The sequence below is a fragment of the Carlito syrichta genome, unplaced genomic scaffold (assembly GCF_000164805.1).
Source record: "Carlito syrichta isolate Samal-C Ts95f unplaced genomic scaffold, Tarsius_syrichta-2.0.1 Scaffold309728, whole genome shotgun sequence".
Lineage (NCBI taxonomy): Eukaryota > Metazoa > Chordata > Mammalia > Primates > Tarsiidae > Carlito > Carlito syrichta.
The window spans coordinates 902607-909618 of NW_007253824.1; positions in this window are offsets into that span (position 1 = coordinate 902607).

Below are 7012 nucleotides of genomic sequence, written 5' to 3' on the forward strand. Positions count from 1 at the left end.
AAAGTAAGATTTGATACTAAAATCTTCAAATGCACTTATCTGCAATAATTCCTTATAGAAAATATATAAATATATAGAAGATAAACTTTGGTGTACAACACTGTGAACTGTACAAGATTATGATTCATACATTTTTGTTATTTTTAGAGTTTAAAAACAAACTTTCTTTCTGAGCTACATGATTAAAGACTGAAATTAATCACTATCATCTAAGATAGAAGCAAACAGCTATTCTCAGAAAATATCTCAAACTCAGAAATATTTAGATGTAAAAAAATTGCTGTAAGAAAGAGACTAGCACTTCAACTATTATACATCACAGTATGTAGAAAACATTTAGGATGACTAGTCACCTCAGTATTTATAGCAATTGAAAGTTTTCAAAATAGTTAAATATTTTTAATGAATATATCAACAATTTTTAAACTTATAGTAATTTTAAGATTATTTTTATCATGAATTCTGTTATGGCAAATTTGTAATTTCATTTTGAAACTTAAAGTTTTAACTCATTGCATTCTCGGATTTGCCCCTAATGTTTTCTAAGAAATTATTAATTGAATATTCTTCTGGTCTTAAATACAGTACCTTGTATTGCATAAGTTAAATCTATTAATAATAAAATATTATGACAACAACAATTATTTTTCTGAATACCAGAACACACAGTGTTATCATTGGTGGAGACAATTTCAAAATTTATCTTATTTCTTGTACTACTGAGAAAAAGTAAAACCGAAGAATCTGTAATGATTAGGGTATACTTTGGCTGGCTTCTCTTTCAAAATTTTGGTGTTGAAATTCAGTGATTAATGTGATAGTATTAAAAAGTGGGGCCTTTTTTTGAGGTGATGAGGCCATAAGAACCCATCCCCTCATGAATGGTGTTAAATTCTTTATTTTTTATTTTTATTTTTTTTGAGTTGGAGTCTCACTCAGTCGCCCAGATTGGAGTGCAGTGGCCGCTTCATATAGTCATAGAGTTTCTTATCACTGAAGCTGTGAGAAGCCAGATGAGGACACAGTGTCCCTCCCCCAAAAATACAGCAACAAGGCACCATGTCGGAAGCAGAGAGTAGCCTCACCAGACAATTGACCCTACCAGTGCTTTGATCTTGGAATACCAGCCTCCAGAACCATCAAAAAAATAAATTTATGTTCTTCATAATTTTTTAATTACCCTGTCTCAGGTATTTGGTTATAGCCACACTAAATGGATTAAGAAAAAATTAGCCTTTTAGCCTTATGAAAACTAAAATGGTAGCTGAAAAAGGATTGCTGATTTCTTTCCAAAAACACACAAGTATTGGAATTTTTAGTTTCCCAATTAAACATTCTTTCCCCTGTACTGTTTTTCCATGCTTATGCGCATATCATTATTAGCAGCACAAGACTCCTAGAACTTAGATTTTAATTGTATACTTTACAAAAAAACTTCATTTCAATAATACACTTTGTTTTACATCTTCTAACATATAATAAATATAATACCTGTAAAAAAGTTGCTTATATATCATCACAAATTTGATAAAACTCTGTGAAAGTATTCTTTAGATCAGTGATAAAAAATGCCTGATATGTAAAACATTTTAGTACCCTGGGCATGAACATCTAAGTAGACCATAAATGCTACTAAATAAGATACATTAACAAAATAGAGATTTAGACATAATAGATTGCATATAAACAGATGCAATTTTTTATGAAAAAATAAGTACTTTATAGAGTTTATAAATGAAATTATATTTTTAAAATATCAAATATGCACTATAACTTAAGATTAAAAATATATTAGGTTATAATCTAATTTATCTAATTAAATTTTATAATTATGACCTAAGTATTTCTATAATAATTTGGCATTTAATTAAATTTGCAACTATTTCATTTCTAAAAGATATTTTTATTTTGTAATACTATGTAACAAAATTACTAATGAAGTAATTTACTATTCTAATCAACATTTGTTGTAATTTAATAGCATTTCTAAATGACTTAATTATATTATCCAAATGAAACTTTGAGGAGACAGAATTGAATAAAACAGTGCAAATCTCTGCCTTAGTAGAATTTAATTTAGGAGATAACATAAATATTTATATGCTATTTTTTGTTAGTTATATTTTCTGTTACTTACAATATCTGCAAATAAAATTATGGCAAAATGAAAAGTTAGTGAAGGATTATGTCATTATTTTACTTCAGGTACTTTGGTCGGCAAAGATATTTGACATTTGAGCAGAGACTCTGTGTCCCCATCACAAGGATCAATTCCTGACATGTAATAATTATATTCATTGATGAATGCGTGGTATGCAGGGAGATTTCAAATTATTAGAATTAAGCCACATGGGCACAGTTATTTTCTCTGTATTGTTTACTGAGACATTCAATGCATCAGAAATATATTCCAATATGTTAAATCACATTTAAGTTCCATTACCAATTAACTACTGTATAAGGAAGTTGTGATTGATGACTGCAATGTCAAACCTAACTCAGCATGAAGGGGATAAGACCCACTCAGTTTCTGGAATTTCCTTTTCTAGAGAGAGCAGTCATGGTGCTGCAGACTCTTCTAGATGAAAATTTGGCCACCTGATGAGGTCAGAGTCCTTGGTCTTCATGCAGGCATAGTATGAGCATAAAAATGTGTGCTTTGTATCTCAGAAGCTTCTCTCAGAATTGAAAAAGAATTTCAGCTTTGTTCATTTCCTCTTTGGGGCTAGTACATACAGAAATGGCCTCAGTCACAAATCTCTAGTTGCAAATGACTAAATTTCCTTTTTCTGACATTGTTTCCCTTTTCTTTTTAAGAGTGTTCCATAATACTTATGAGGATAAGTATTCATCAGACTGTAAACAGAGTTTTTAAAACTATCAATTATTTAAGACATCCAAGGACACGCATATGGGATTAATATTTCACTACCTTGTCTCTCTGTCCATGCCCAAATGTAATATATTTCATAAATTTAATTAGGATATGAGTAACATTAATAATGTTCAACATTAGTACTATGCTTGCTATGTATGCAATATATAACTATACTAAATATTAATGTCAAGTCCACGAAGCAGGTAGTGTAATCACCGCATTTCTTGGATGAAGAATAGAGCACAGGGATTGTACCCATATCGTCCAAGGCTAAGAGGCTGGTATATAGCACATATACCTTACAACAAATGAGTCATATTTAAAAATAAAGTAATTTTAAAGAATATTCATAAATTTATTAGAAAATTACATGGAAGTTAAAATTGAATTTTCAATTCAATTGCAATTAGGGTTCATACACAATATAATAACATATCAAAAAATAATTGAAAAAATAAAACTTTTGTTTTTCTGTTAAACGAATGACATATCCCTAAAGAGGACATTTATTTTATACAAATAAAATTAAATGACACGTAAAAATCAATATGTTATTTTTAGGAATAAATTATTTCAAACATTTCATGTATATGAGCTAATAAATTTGCTACTTGGTTACATAGCATGCTTACAATCTAGTCAGGACAAATTCAATCACCCCAGCATTTTCCTATAAGCTACATAACTATTGACTGGATGAGCACAATTAAGATGAAGAAAAGCCTGGTTGGACTCATACACTCATCCGTTGTTTAGAAACTGATTCATTTGCATTTTTTCTGCGAATAATAGTTAACTACCTTCATGTGTGAGATATCTATGTCAAACAGTGGGAATGCAGCAGAGATAAAGGTGTCTGGAATTTCTGCCCTCATAGAGTTTAGTTTCTACAGAAGGAAATATAATATTAAATATTAAATTTAATATTGCAAATAATATTAGCACAGTGCCACATGTATCTAAACATTGGGTAATCACAGAGTGCTCCTAGGGCACTGAGGAAAGATATCTAATCTGTGGAATAGAAAGTACTTCCAGGAAGAAACTTCTAAATTCAAACTTAAAGGATGAGAAGAAACTAGCTAGAGGAAGCAGAAGAGGGAGTAGGAAGATAAAATCCAGAAAATAAAGACCTCTAGTTAACAGAAACCTTGGTGGACTTGAAGAAAAAAAAATACAATCTTTTACATATTTATTTAGTTTATGGTGGAGGATAATAGATAATATTGTTAACATAGGCCAAAAACAGGACACGAAGAGCCATTATTTTAAGTTTAAGTTTGGGTTTTATTTCTAAGGTACTCAATAAAACGTAATTACTGCTTCTCAAGAAAGAAGATAATATTCTCAGATTTGCATTTTAGAAATATCACTATAATTGCAAACTCTTAACTGTATGGAGTAAGAGACTAGTAAACACAAGTTAATATAATTTAGTTATTCTACACCTACTCAAGCACGTAAGAGAAGGGACAGAAGAAGATCCCTGCCTTCCTAGAGCTAACATCCCAATGTCATAAAAATAGACATAATAAACTCATAGATCACATATTCTGTTAGAAAGCCACAAGTACAATGGGGAAAAGAATAGTAAAGAGCCAGAACAAGGACGTAGGATGAGAACATGCTTATGGTGTTCGAGGAGGAGCAAGGTGGCAAGGTGCCTGAATCTGAGTGAGTTTGTGGAGAAGAAAGAGAGGAGAGTACCCTGTAGGCCACTGGAAAGACCAGCTTTTACCTTACTGCAAAGGGAACTCATTGCAGTGTTCTCAGCAAAGTGACATAATCCATACTTTTAAAAAATGGTATTTTAAAAGAATTACTCTATGTTCTGTAAGAAGGCAGGTGTAGCATCAGGAAGTTTTGTTAAGAAACTATTATAGTAAGCCCCATCAGACAAGATTTGGGGTGATAGCAGAGGTAGTCCACAGTGATTAAATAAAGTATATCTTTTCTTTCTTTCTTTTTTTTTTTTTTTGAGTTGGAGTCTCATTCTGTCACCCAGACTGGAGTGCAGTGGCCGCTCCCGGCCACCGCAGCCTCAACCTGCTGGGATCCGGCGATCCTTCTGCCTCAGCCTTCCAAGTAGCTGGAACTACAGGCGCGCACTGCCACACCCGGCTCATTTTGATTTATTGTACAGATGAGGTCTCGCCAAGTTGTCCTGGCGGGTCTCGAACCCGCGGGCTCAAGCAATCTACTCACTTCAGCCTCCCAAAGGCGGGGGATTACAGGCTGAGCCACCGAGCCCGGCTTAATTTAATTTAATTTAAATTTTTTTTTGAGTTGGAGTCTCACTCTGCCGCCCAGACTGGAGTGCAGTGGCCACTCCCGGCCACCGCAGCCTCGACCTGCTGGGCTCCGGCGATCCTTCCGCCTCAGCCTTCCGAGTAGCCAGAATTACAGGCGCGCGCTACCATGCCCGGCTGATTTTTTGATTTATTGTAGAGATGAGGTCTCGCTGCCCAGGCGGGTCTTGAACCCGCGGGCTCGGGCAATCCACTCACCTCAACCTCCCAAAGGCGCGGGATTACAGACTGAGCCACCGAGCCCGGCTAAGCATATCTTTTCAAGTTAAGGCACCAGAAATGTCTGATCTACTGAATAAATGGTATGAGAGAGAGAGAAATCAAAGATGGCTCCCATTGCCCGGGCACCTGAAAAATTGTGGATCCTAACCTAGACTGGTAAGGTGGCCTGTGGAATAGGTTTTGGGGAGAAAAATGAATTTAGATTTAGATACGATAAATTTGGATATTATCTCACATTCTAGAAGAAATGTCAAGTAGTCAGTTTGATATATGAGTATGCAGTCCTAGGAAGATAATATGGCAGAGAGATAAATTTGGGAATCTTGTCAGCACACATATTGAATCTATGGAGCTGAATGAGACCAACTAAGTGAATGAAGAAAAAAATGAGACAAAAAAGCACCTCAATATGAAAAAAAAAAAAAATCTAGAGATATCAAGGGATTTCCTGTCAGGGGACCTCTTTAAAAAGTTGGGAGAGAGTGGGGTGGCAGGCTTGTTGCAGAAGCATGGCCTGCTGGACGTTTTCCTCTGAGGTATCTGGGGAACAGACTGATGCATTAGCAGTAACTCAGCACCAGGAAGCTCCTCATTGGAGGATTCCTGCACAAGCGCCTTATGGGAGAGCTGCAAAATCTTGGAAAGTATTAGGTTTCTGCATTATACGAAAAAGTATCTGCAGACTGCAAGTTTAAGAGTCATAGGCTAAGCCGGGCTCGGTGGCTCAGCCTGTAATCCAGTGCCTTGGGAGGTTGAGGTGAGTGAATTGCCTGAGCCTGTGGGCTCGAGACCTGCCTGGGCAACTTGGTGAGACCTTATCTCTACAATAAATCAAAAAATTAGCCGGGTGTGGTAGCATGTGCCTGTAGTTCCAGTTACTTGGAAGGCTGAGGCAGAAGGATCGCTGGAGCCCAGCAGGTCGAGGCTGCGGTGGCCGAGCGGCCACTGCACTCCAGTCTGGGCGACAGAGTGAGACTTCAACTCAAAAGGAAAAAAAAAAAAAAAGTTATAGGCTAGATTTTACAAATAATGAATAGGAAAAGCCAATCAAATGGCATAATGGGATTCCTTTGTCAGAATAATTTTAGCTTAGAGAAATAAGATTTTGCCATAATGACTGAAATATTCTACATTTCCTGGAAGAGTTTTGCAAACTGATACTATTCACCATGGGATGTGTACTTAACTAGAAGGGAGTTATTAAATCTGACAAACATAGGGAATTGCATTGCACAAAAAATGTCTTAGCATTTTAGTGATGACTTGTTTAAACATTTAGAAATATTCACCTTAAATTTTTACAAGTAGAGCACATATCTGAAGAATTTTATGCAGACTAAAAAACCGAATGTTTTATGTTTTATTTTCAAATACAGATATCAATATAAAAATTTTTGAATGAAAGTATATAAAAACCCAGTAAATGATGTTTAGTAGCATATAGAGGAAGCATATTATGAGAGGGTAAAATTAGAATATTCTGAGAACATTATTTTATTGTTGGAAAGGCTTGGAAAAACAAGTACCATCTTGGTAAGAAAAAACATGATATTCAAGCCCTAATTTATCAATTCAGTCTGCTCTACACTGAAAATATTTTTCC